Below are 13,600 nucleotides of genomic sequence, written 5' to 3'. Positions count from 1 at the left end.
AAACTAACCAAGGACTTAACAAAGTTTGGTTATGTCTTAGAACCCTTAAAAGTCAATTTAGAGGGTTAAAAGTGCAAGAAATAAAGTTAAAACCACTTTTAAAAGGACCAGGGACCAAACATGCAATTTCTGCAACTTTATAACCTGAAGCCGGGAACCATACCTGCCGCGTAATACTTTAAAGTCTTTTACACGGGCCGCGTAGCACCTACAGCGAAGAAAAAACAGGACAGGTGCATGTAAAAGCTGTGTAACCGACTTAGATGCATTGTTTTACATACCAGGGGCTGCCCCAATGGTAGTACATGCAATAGGGACACTTGTTAAGGATCAGGGAACATCTATAGACTTGTTTGACATCATCTTATGAGATTAAAGTCCCTATATAAGGAACATAAGTTGCAACACATGAACTGGCACATCTGAAAATCATTCAAGGCATTCTCTGGAGCTCTCTGGTCATCAAACAAGTTTTCTTTGGTTCCATAATCGTGCTTAGGACTTTTATTAGGAGCCCGGTAAAAGCTACTTGCACTCGCTGTTTGTGATATATACTTGCTCATGTAAATACTTTTAACTTATTTTCCCTATACGGGCTTGGGATATAGTATTATAATAATACCGCTTGGTCGGTTGTGTAGTCATTTAAATCGGATTGTGATTAAGGTATTTACATAACCCGTTTTAATCTGTATTATTTGGTGTATGGCCTTTGGGGGTTAATGACCATGTCCCGGATATCCTTGGCATCATTCATTGAAATGGCCACGACCTAAGCACGGGGTGTAGGCATACACCTGACAGTTGCATATGTAAAAATTGGTAACCCACTTAAAGGAATCAACCTTGTGGGCATTATACATGTGGCTTGTCAGTTAACCTTGTCCGGCTCTTCTAACCGGCCCTGACAGACGACAAATAAGTAAAACTGTATACAAGATTGTTTTTAAATAATTGTCCCAAGTTATAAAAGATATTTTTGTGCCTCGTGCATTCAAACCAATTTTCTTAAACTCTTTTCAAAGTGAGTCGGTTAATTGTATTTACCAGTGTAAACTGACGTATTTTCCCAAAAGGCTAAGTGCAGGTACTATACGGCATAGGCTGGCTACTCCTAGCATCGCTAAAGAGTCTTGCAAGCTTAAGATGTTAAAGTCTGTTGAACAATGAACATTTTATCTTTTGATCCGCCTGTGGATCCTTTACAGTCCGTTTGTAATACCTTGATATTACTTTTTATTCGGTTTGTAATGTGATTCATCTTTTGCTTCCGCTGTGCATTAAATTGTGTTGTTTGACCATGATGATATCAACTACGTCACGATACTCCCCACCGGGCCCACCGGTAATACGTGGAAATATCAGGGTGTGACAAACACGATAAGACACGAACCCGAAACACGTAAACACGAACACAACACGAAATCTTATTGTGCCAGATTTTTGAAACACCAATACGAACCTATTAATAAACAGGTTACACGAAATGACCTGTAAAGACACGAAAAATTTACCAACGTATCATACGACCTGTTTAAGACACGAACATGATCTGTTAAGACACAGTTTAAGACATGAACACGACTTGTTTAAGACATGAACATGACTGAATTTGGGAAGTTGTGAACCGAATTGGGAATGGTGGTGTTTGTGAGAGAGATTTAAAAATTAGGGTTTGGATTGTGGAAAAAGAACCATGTGTATTTGTGCATAATTTATCCTAGGTCCCACGACTGATGACCCCATGTCCACACCGACATATAATATTTTTTTAATTTTTAATTATTAACATGTACTTAACGGGTCTTAACAGGTTAACGTGTTTTAACATGTTTAGACACGAAACCTGTTAAGGTCTTATCATGTTGACCTGTTTTAAACACAAAATCTGTTAAAGTCAAACACGAACATGATAACTTCGTGTAGGTTCGTGTCGTGTTATCGTGTTCTTGTCAGAATTGCCAGCCTAAGAACCTGGTTATGATGTTCCAATCGGCCTTTTTTTCTTCTTCTTCTTCTTCCCAGATTTGAAATATTGAAATATGTGTTCTGATACCACTGTTGGTCAGAACCCTTACGAACACGAACACAATGATAAACTACGAATAATCGAATGAATAATTATATTTGTAAGACCCTTAGTAATTTTAACATTTCTAAATCATTAAAGTAAGCATTTTACATCAAAAATGTCACTTAACAAAATCTTTTAGATCATAATGATTCTGACATGTTTAAAAGATTCATAAACATAGTTATTAGTGTTTACATAGTTCACTTTTAACAAGACAAAACAAGATTTAACGCGGAAGCTTCATTTTCATGTGTTCGGTTCTTGTTAGGCGCTTGATCTTTATCCGGAAAGCCGACATCATTCACCTGTAATCAAAACCAATTCAAACATTAGTTTTGATCATTTTATAACATGTTTCATCAGTTTCCTTGAGCCGAATAAACAAAACAAACAAAATTGAAGGTTTTACCCATGTCACATGCCGCGACAGGGTTCCCTAAATCCGTCGCGTGCCGCAACCGTGTTTTACCTTTGCTGTCGCACAGCGCAACCCCACCCTTTTGACAGAAAGCTATTTACTTTGGAGCTGCAGATTCCCAGCTCTATATACTCAATCCTATTAAGCACAAAAACGTGCATAACTTTCAATCTACATGTCCATTTTTCGATCTGTTTTCTTCCTACGTGATCGTAATTTAATTATCCATCATATGGAGTCACAATCCAATATTTTAATGCACAAAATTCTGGATTTCAAGCTCTCGGCTTGAAATTCAATTATAACACTTTTGACCCGTTTCATGATTTATTAATCCATTATTAATCCATTTGCGTCTAAATCGTTATAAAACCTTGAAATATTTGTTATCTCAAAATCTTTAACTCGTGAGTTATAATTTTCATGAATGATGCGACCAATAATCAACCTATGCGCAATAATCCGTATTGACCCGTTAGAGAGGATTTAAACATTTAAGTTTAAATCCCACTCACTCCTTTCACATGTGATTTTTCTACGTTAAGGTATTCACTTATCATCCACCGCAACTATCTTTGGGGCGGATTAAATGATGTAATTGTTTATTCTAAATTTACCCCTTTCGGATTGTTAATTTACGACGAAGAACCGTTTTGAGGTACTTGACCCAAAAAGGATTTATTCCTATATTTTTACACTTATCAAAGCCTTACTTTATCATAAAACTTATTCCCGATCGACTCATAAGGACCACTTGCCCGGTTTAATGTTCATGGGCGTTTTGGTCAATCTTAGCCTCTTCTTTTACAATGAAGGACTCTTATCAACATATTTGACCAAAATTACACCTTTTAGCTTTAGTCTTACTTATACGTACCTGGCTTGGGTCATAGGATTGACCCGTTTAAATACCTTTCACTATTAATTACTAGTTAATAGGAATGCGAACCATATGTTATTTCCTGTGATCACAAAGCTTAACAAGCGATTATCAGATGTTATTGTTAAATGGTGTTAACAACACCATTTGACCCGTTTAGTCTAAATGACCCTTTATCATTTCTTTCTTAAAAGTAATTTCTTGTTTTGTTGACTCGTTATGACTTACACCATGTGGTGTCCTCTCAAAACCCTTTATCTATTTGTTAATCCATGTCCGGAATACAATTTTACCATTTTTACCTGCCACGGTTTACACCTTAACGTAATGTTTCAAAATTCTTATTTGTTTACCATCACTCGTCTAGTTTACCGTTTTTACCCTTTTTACTATAATTTATGTTTCCTTACCATTCTCACTTGTTCCGACTCGCATTATATCGTGCCGGAACATCATATTTCAATCACTTAATATAATTCATATTCAATATTCACAAGTAAGTATTTTGTAAATTATAAAAAGGGCGTAAGCTTTACTTACCTTGCATCCAAACTACGCTTTTCTTTTCACACTTGATTCGTTTGACTCGTTTCCTTCCCAAGCTTCCACCTAGCTTGTTAAACGTCAAACTATCTATCATCATTCACAAGGTGGTTAGATTAATCATAATTTAATATGATTGTTCCACCTTACGCATTTTATATCACAATTATCATTCATCGTATTATGAGTCACTTTGACTTTTTAAAAGTCAACTGCCCATTAACATATGAAATGCACAATCAAGTTTAATAACTAGTTTAAGCATTCCAGTAATTACCCGGTAGGCGTTATCTTTAGGCCACCTTTTTTTACTAAAATTATAACCACGTTCATTAGGGGAAATGTCACAGAATAGTAACCAAGTTTTAAACTTACTCTCATTAGGTCACTCATATCATTTTTGTCTTAATTAGATAACTTAACATTCAAATCGAGCCATGTCCTTTTTTCCATGTGTCAAGAAAAAAATGGAGCATAAGATACCGTGGTCGGATTATTTTAATATATGAAATTAAATTTATTAAAAATAAAAACACTTTAATTAGATTAAAAATTAAAAAAAAACAAGTTACAATCCACGTCATCACTCGACGTTAGCATCAAATAAAAAAGAAAAAATAAACATAAATCCATATCATCACGGTTACCTATGAAGTTGATAAAAAAACCCTTAATTTTAATGAAAAATGAATGTTGAGTGACCTGATTGGAACACATTTGAAACTTGAGTGACCTAATTGGAACACTTTAAAAACTTGGCTACTATTCTACAAAGTTACCCCCCCCCCCGTTCATTACATTTCAAACACTTTAACTAGTTCAAGCAATTATCAAGGCTAATTTGTTCAATCATTTCGCAAGAACTAAGGGTTCTCATCTATAAGTGAAGCCCGTTTCATCATATCACAAGCATTCATCCGAACACCTAATATAATCAAGTTCTACATATCAACTAGTAGATAACATGATTTCATACACCTATTTACATGAACATAATTACTAAATTTCATCATAACATACAAAACCCATTTCAAGTCATGTATGAGCATTCACTCGAACCTATAAATTGTTCGAGCATTCACTCGAACCTATAAATTGTTCGAGCATTCACTCGAACCTATAAATTGTTCGAACAAATATTAATTATGATTATTTTAAGCACATGTATATCATCATCTTCACTATTTAGTCAAAACCTGTAACGCCCTGCTTTTTCATACTTTCCATAATTAGAAAGCGTTGCTTGTAATTCTATTTTTGGAAACCTTGTATTCTTATAATCGTCGTTTCGTTGTAATCGTTGTAAAATCCAAGACTTAGATCATAATGAAATTTGTATTTTCTTTACATTCATGTTATACACGCTTTATATTTGTTCATACACTTGAAATTATTAAACATTTGATATGTTATTCACAATTTATGCAAAACACGTTAACACGTGACATATGTGCTTAATTTATGCGGATTCGATATATAAATCCCGACAAATAAACTTATTCATACTTGTTTATATGCGTTATATATTTGGGTATGATTTAATTACATAACATACCTTAAAATACGTTCATTGTGCTTAAAACACCCTAAAATATACTTAAAACATGCTTATATGAAAGTCTAGGGGGGTGATTATGTCAAAAAAATCAAACTTGAACCACAGCCCGTGCGGCTAACCAGCCGTGACCCGGCCACCCTATGTGGGTCGCGCCCCGTGAGAGAGTTCGATCTGCAGAAACATTGGATAGCTCGTTTTATTGGCGGGTTTTGTGGTTTTTGTTGAGTTTAAACTTGTGTTTTCTTCATTAATTGCTCACCAAAATCAACCTAGCTCTTCCCTATAAAACCCAAGCATCTTCCACACTTTTTCCACTTTGCAACTCACTCAAAACACTCTCAAATCATTCTCAATCTGCTGGAAATCAGGAGCTAGGACAAATTCATCACAACTTGCTTAAGTAAGCATAACTTCATCATTTCTCATCCTTTTTCTTTGATTCTTCTTTTTAATCACTTGGATCAACCTTAGCGATGTTTACATAGGTTTTCCATGGATAACCAAGGCCTGGAACATCACCAAAACAAGTTCCAAAGTGAAGTAACTTTCTGTTTTGATTTAAACACTTTTTAAACTATTTAAACTTGAGGTTTCTCATACACATTCCTATGTCCTTATGCTCATAATCAAATATATGGTTTGTTGGGCTTAAAAACAAGGTTGTGACATGTAAAATCAGAGGTTTAAACCTCATAAACATTTTGTTTTGGTTAGGGTTTTAACACACAAGTGGTGTATAAGCTTAAAGCTTGTAGTTTGTGTGATTATAAGGTTAGCTTGGGCTATCCTACTTGAAAATCCACACATCACTTGATTATTTCTTAGATTAGTTGTAGTTATTTCATTTCCTATTGTATGTTCATGACCCTCCTTGTTATCTATGACAACATGTGTAGTGGTGGACACCAAAGAGGTACCTAAATGGAGGATTTATCCTCCTACCTCATGCTTGACTTATATGACATTATGATATACTATATAACTTATATAATATTCAAGTAACCAAACTTTTGATGATGAACTAGTGGTCATTTGTCAAGATAGTAGGTTACATCATCTAAAGACCATAATACTTGTTACGATACTAATGGGCATTTCGACCCATGAAAACATTCTAACTCTTTTGAGTTTCATAGTGTCAAGAACAAGTATCATGTGTGCTAGGTGATTACTTTCTCATATGTATACTTTCACGTAATTTAAACTCCGAACCTTTACTCCTCCGTTATCTTCCAAACTCACACACCTATGTTCCTTCGTGTAGAAGGACATGGTGTTCCATCCTAATCAACCAGCACTCGTAGGAACATCAAGTGGAAAGCTTGCAAAACCGTGAGTATACTCGACCCCGTTCTACTTTTTACACTTTGGGTGCAACATGTATGTTATACAAATCACATGACACTTAAACTATTTTAATCTAAATGCATGCTTAACTTGAAACTATGTGATGCTTGTTAGACTTGTATGCTATGTAAACTTTTTGTGTCGATATATGCTCATTAACTTTGCTAGTCTACCTTAACAATTATAGCGCTATAGGATTAACGCACCGCCCATTAGTCTTGGGGTATTGTTAAGTTAAACATGTTAACCTCCCGTTATTCTTTGGGATAGGCAAAATTAACGCGTTGTATACTTGGGTTTGAACATATAGTACACCGTTTCAGCATATTAGTAAACTTGCATATTGGTTATTCATGTTGGATATGAGACTTTAAACATTTTTTATTCTATGTTATGCTATGTATGAAAACTTGTATACTCGCCAACTTTTTGTTGATATATTTTAATACATGTTGCAGCTTGAGACGAGATGATGCTAAGTCAAGAAACGAGATTTAGGTGGACTTAGAAACACACCTAGATTAATTTATCATTTTGATGTTATGTTTTGAAAGAATGTTGTTCTATTTGAATCTTTGTATGACAATTTAGTATTGCAATGAAATTTGAATTTAAATTATATCGTCGCATAGTGTTATGATGTTTTGAGCAATTTGTTTGTCTCATCCTGATGTTTCCGCCATCGGTTGGGGTGTGACAGATTGGTATCAGAGCCGTAACTATAGGGAATTAAGAAAAGTAGGAATGCTTTTTGCTAGTCTATAGTTTAGGAACTTTAATTCTTATTTGTTGTTTAAAATTTCTTGCATTCTACCATACTTGCTTCTTATCTATTCTTCTTTGGTCTTTTAAACATACATGCCTTTCCTAAGGCTAACATAATACACTTTTGAAGATTTGAAGACACTCATAACACAAACGAGATGAATTTACCAAAATAGGCGTGAAACCCACAATTGGTAACCGACTCTCATTCCGCTTAATTCTATTTTGCACGAAATTCACCATTAAGTTAGGAGTGAAATCCATATCTTAATGGTAATTTCCATTTCAAACTCTAGTGGACCCTCTTCAAAGTGTCGAAATTAAATTTTGACCCGCGACGAGTACCAACCAAATTAGGGTATGAAATCGTCAAGTTATGGGTGAAACCCGCATCTTCTCGATTGAGTCCCACTCCTCGATTTTCAATCTCGCCAAAGTCCCGATTGTTTCAATTGATTAGAGACGTGTAATACCTAGAAGGCTAAGATACCGTTAATCGCTTCTCGACGAGAGTATCTTACCTATTGGCTAAAGCACGTTTCTCTAATTTGAAAGGACTTTCGACCCACTTTGGAATAGTCGACGTTTCACTACCCGAAACAATCCAGTGTTTTATGAGCCTCTCTTTTATGTTATCTCAATTTATATGTGATTTTTATACTTGTTACCTCGTTCATTTTGAAACCGTTACACAAATTCGAGCGTCTCTCGCAATAAAAAAAAATAATAATCTCTCATGAACAAACTAAATTTATGATGCTTTCATTATTCATGTTATGATATGTGGAATTCATGATCATGCTATGTGATACAAATTGAACATTTTACGCTATGTGAAACTTTATGCTATGTCATGCATCCATCAAAACGATTTTCTTAAACAAACATTATGATAAAGTCTCATCTATTTGTCCTTTTTGAATCTTAGATGTCTGGCCAACTCTCTAACTCGACTAAGAAGTCTAAGACTAGCTCCCAAAAGAAAATGATGGCATTCATGGCCGATCAGATTGCTTGCATCATCCCAAATATCGTTACTGAAATCCAAGCTAGCTCTACCCCAAACTCCTCCGTCGATTCGAAGGTTGAAGTGCGCAAGCCCATGACATTCAATTTTAAGCACTTCTCGTCTTGCAACCCTAAGCCGTTCACTGGAAACGATGGGGTGACTGCTATGCTTGAATGGTTCAACAGCATTGAGGTCACGTTCATCAAAAACGAGTGTCCTAGAGAGCTCAAAACGCATAGTGCTACAGGGGTCTTCCAAGATAGGGCCTTGGAATGGTGGACCAGTGAAAGGAACATTCGTTAAAATGAAGATGCCCACGCACTAGCTTGGGAAGAAGTTAAGGAACTTATGATGGAAGAATTTTGCCCTCCTCATGAGCAACAAATGCTGGAAGAAGAGTTTTGGGCTCTAAAGCAAGTTGGCGATGATAACCTAGCCTATACCACCTGCTTTAAGCAGCGTAGTTTCATTGTTCCCCACCTCGTGTTAACCACCGACCGCATGATAAGGAAGTACATCGATGGTTTACCTCCTACTATGAGTGATGCGATCGAGGCAGCTAAACTCGATAATATTGAAGCCGTTTACCATTTGGCTGCTTCCCTAAACAACAATAGCATTCGCGATAAACAAGATGCAAACCTGTTCCTTCAAAACCAGCCAATCAAATCACCCAACAATCGAGTGGCAACAAGGGGAAGAAGCTAAAGTATCAGAAACCCGGCTGCAACGCGGTTGTACCAGCTGTTAACCCAAACCCTGCTACACCTGTAAACGATCGGAAGCCATACACTGGGATTCATCCCAAGTGTACCACTTGTAACTATCATCACCCTGCGAACGTCAATTGTCGCCATTGTACCACTTGCAACTGTTTTGGCCATAATACCGCTTACTGTCGTAATAACTGCACCACAAGCTCAACCAGCTCCTCAAAACACTAAACCAGCCAGAGCATGTTACAAATGTGGTGACACAACGCATCTCCATCCTCAATGTCCTCAACTGAACCAAGAACAACAACAACCTCCTCGAGGACGAGGTTTCAACCTCAACGCAAATTAGGCGTGCAACGACAATGGAGTCTTTAATGGTATGTTTCGTGTTAACAATCTTTATGCTTCGATACTATTTAATACTGGTGCGGACAAAAGCTTTGTGTCCGTTGAATTTGAATCGTTGTTAAATTGTACACGCTCTAAACTGCCTAAGTCATTTTCCGTCGATGTTACCAATGGCAAATCCATCTTAGTCGATTCTGTTCTTCTCGATTGTCTTCTCACCCTTAACGAGCACGTCTTTAGTATCGACCTTATACCTATGCAACTGGGTAGTTTCTACATCATAGTAGGCATGGACTGGCTTCGAAAGAACCATGCTGAAATCGCTTGCCACGAGAAGTACGTTCGTCTGCCTCTTCCATCTGTTGACACCTTACACGTCTACGGAGACCGACCTTCAAAAGGACAGAAGTTGATGTCTTGCACACAAGCGAACAAATATTTACGCAAGCAGTACTTAGCCTTTTTAGCCCACGTTGTGGAAGAAAAAGGCAAGGGAAAGAGCTTAAGTGATGTTCTAGTGGTGCGCGATTTCCCTGACGTCTTTCCTGAAGACACATCTGGTCCTCCTCCACCTCGATCTGTCAATTTTCGTATTGACCTCGTACCTGGTTCGACTCCTATTGCCAAAGCTCCTTATCGTCTTGCACCCTCTGAGATGCAAGCGTTATCTACGCAACTTCAAGAACTCCTCGATAAGGGCTTCATTCATCCAAGTACCTCACATTAGGGTACTCCTGTGCTTTTCGTCAAGAAGAAGGATGGCTCGTTTCGCATGTGCATCGACTATCGTGAGCTTAACAAACTCACCATCAAGAATCGTTATCCTCTTCCGAGCATCGATGATCTCTTTGACCAACTTCAAGGCGCAACTTGCTTCTCCAAGATTGATCTTCAATCTGGTTATCACCAACTCTGTGTTCTCGAAGAGGACATTCCCAAAACCGCATTTCGCACTCGCTATGGACACTATGAGTTCGTGGTTATGCCTTTTGGCTTGACCAACGCACCAGCTGTGTTCATGGATCTTATGAATCATGTTTGTAAGCCTTACTTAGATCTTTTTGTAATCATCTTCATTGATGATATTCTCATTTATTCTTAGACCCAAGCTGATCATGAACGTCATCTATGCCTCATACTCGAGCTCTTACGTGTCGAACGTCTATACGCGAAGTTTTTCAAGTGCGAATTCTGGATCAAAGAAGTCCAATTCCTTGGACACGTTGTTAATGAAAAAGGGATCCAAGTTGATCCTTCCAAAACCGAAGCAATGAAGAATTGGACCGCGCCTAAAACTCCTTCTGAAATCCGTTCTTTCCTAGGATTGGCAGGTTTTTACCGCCGATTCATCTCGAACTTTTCAAAGATCGCTGTACCTCTCACCTCGTTGACCCATAAAAAGAAACCTTTTGCTTGGGGTCTTGAGCAAGAGGAATCTTTTCAAACTTTCAAGAACTTGCTTTGCAACGCTCCTATTCTTGCACTTCCCGATGGGAATGATGATTTCGTGGTATATTGTGATGCCTCGAACCGTGGTCTTCGTTGTATTCTCATGCAACGAGACAAAGTCATCGCTTATGCCTCTCATCAACTCAAAATACATGAGAAAAACTATACTACCCACGATCTTGAGCTTGGCACAATTGTTTTTGCGTTAAAGAATTGGCGACACTACCTATATGGTACGAAGTGTGTGGTTATGAATGTCTAGTAATATGATGAAATGGGTTTTCACATAGAGATGAAAACCCTTAGTTCTAGCATGATAAATGGATGAACTAGTATTGATAATTCAAAGGTAAGTTAACTTGATGTTAACTATTACATGAACTTGTTAAAGTGAAAGAAATGATACAAACTTGGTTGGGAATTTAGTTAAAATGGTGGCCTAAAAATAATGCCTACCAACTATTTGATGAAATGCCTAAATGAGTTTGTGGAACTTAATTGTGCATTTGCATATGTTAATAGGCAGTTAACTTTTAAAAGTCAAACTGGCCTATAATAGGATCAAATGGTAATTTTGATATAAAGTGCGTATGGTGGAATAGTCATGATAAATGATGACTAATCTAACCATCTTGCGAATGATAAATGGTAGTTTGACACTTGACAAGCTAGGTGGAAGCTTGGGAAGAAGCGGGTCAAGAAGATCAAGTACGCGGGAAAAACATAATCAGATGCAAGGTAAGTAAAGCTTACATATTTTAAGTAGAACATCTACTTATGTATTGTTTAATAACAAAGTAATCTAGTATTTGAAATTAGTCTTTGAATTATGACATTCTGACGTGAACCAATACGGGTCGGAACAAGTAAAAACGGTAAGAAACCATATTTGATGGTAAAAAGGGTAAAACAGTAATTTTGTCACGTGTTAACGAATAAACAATGAGTTTTGAAAAGATACCTTATGGTGTAAGCCATAATGGGTAAAATAGTAATCTGGTCACGGGTTGACGGATAAATAATGAGTTTTGAAAAGACACCCTACGGCGTAAGCCTTAATGGGTCAAACAAATAGAGAAACAACTTTTAAAATAATATGATCACATGGTGTAAACCGTAACTGGCCAAATGGGGAGATGGTAAATAGATACCATCTCGCAATACATAATGTTGGGTCATCCTAACGCAATAAGAGTAAGTCAAGAGGTGGGTAAAATGGTCATTTAGACCAAACGAGTCAAATGGTGATGTTATCACCATTGACAATAATGACTCATGGTTGCTTGTCGAGTTTTGTGGTCACAGGAAGAATAGCGTATGGCTTGCATTGCTTTTAATTATCAAGTAATAATGCAAGGTATTAAAACGGGTCAATGCTCTGACCCGAGCCAAGTGTGTGTAATGGGTCATTTTCGTAAAGATGTCAAATTCGAGGGTAGAATAGTAGTATAATGATTATCCTATCATAAATAATCACAACTGGGTTGTGATGATAGATGAAAGAAGGTCATAAAGTGGGAATACGAGATATGAAGAGATGCGGATAATTTAAGCTTAAGTGCTTAAATCCATGACAGGTCAAAATGAAAATGCGCATAAACCGGGTAACGGTTGCGTAATTCATAAAAGTTATGAATCCGGGTTGAGGATTTTGGGTTAGTAATGTAGGAAAATGTATTATGGTCAATTAGAAACAAGTTTCAAGCTAAACGGATAAATATCGTAGAAGTTACGCAGCTTTTACTAAAAAGGGCAAAAAAGGTCAACTTCTGTAACCCAGATTTGTTAAATCTATGTCTGGGTTATCAGTTAATTTTTGATGTATAACCTAGACGAGTTACCTGGTCATCTGGGTTATCAGTCGTGACGACATAACCTAGATGAACTGTCACAGCCCAAACATTCATCCCACCCTATTGGTATGCCGGCCGTAGGCTACGGCAGGCATTGACTGTTTCGTGTGATTAGTTTGGCCCTAAACTGCGACCACTCAACCGTAGCTTACGACGGGCTATTTGGAAAAATGTTGATTTTGTTGTTTTGGGCCTTCGGGTTCAATTTGTTATGTTATAAACTCCTTATAACTAACATATTTGATGATTTATGAAATCTAGGTAATGATTTTGAAGTCACGGATGGAGATCAAGCTCAACGAAGAACTGAACACGACCAAGTTAAAGCTTCCGCACTTTGTATTGTTATTACGAAACGAATCAATGATATCATGTGGAATTGTTTAATTTTTATAAACTTCTAATAAACTCTTTTTATCGTACGAAGGTGTAATCACATATAAATTCTTTTATATTTGAAATATTCTTAGAATTTCGATTTATTAATTAAGGACGTTACAAAAATGGCTCAGGTTAGGTTATTGTATGGAGGTTTGAAAGGTTGGAGAGACGTTTCATCCTAAAGTTTTCTAATAGGAGATGGGTGAAGGTCAAGACAATCAAGGCCATACTTAGTATGGTTGAATCTGTTCAGAGAGAT

Source organism: Helianthus annuus, chromosome 13 (assembly GCF_002127325.2).
Source record: "Helianthus annuus cultivar XRQ/B chromosome 13, HanXRQr2.0-SUNRISE, whole genome shotgun sequence".
NCBI lineage: Eukaryota > Viridiplantae > Streptophyta > Magnoliopsida > Asterales > Asteraceae > Helianthus > Helianthus annuus.
This window is presented reverse-complemented; position numbering follows the sequence as displayed.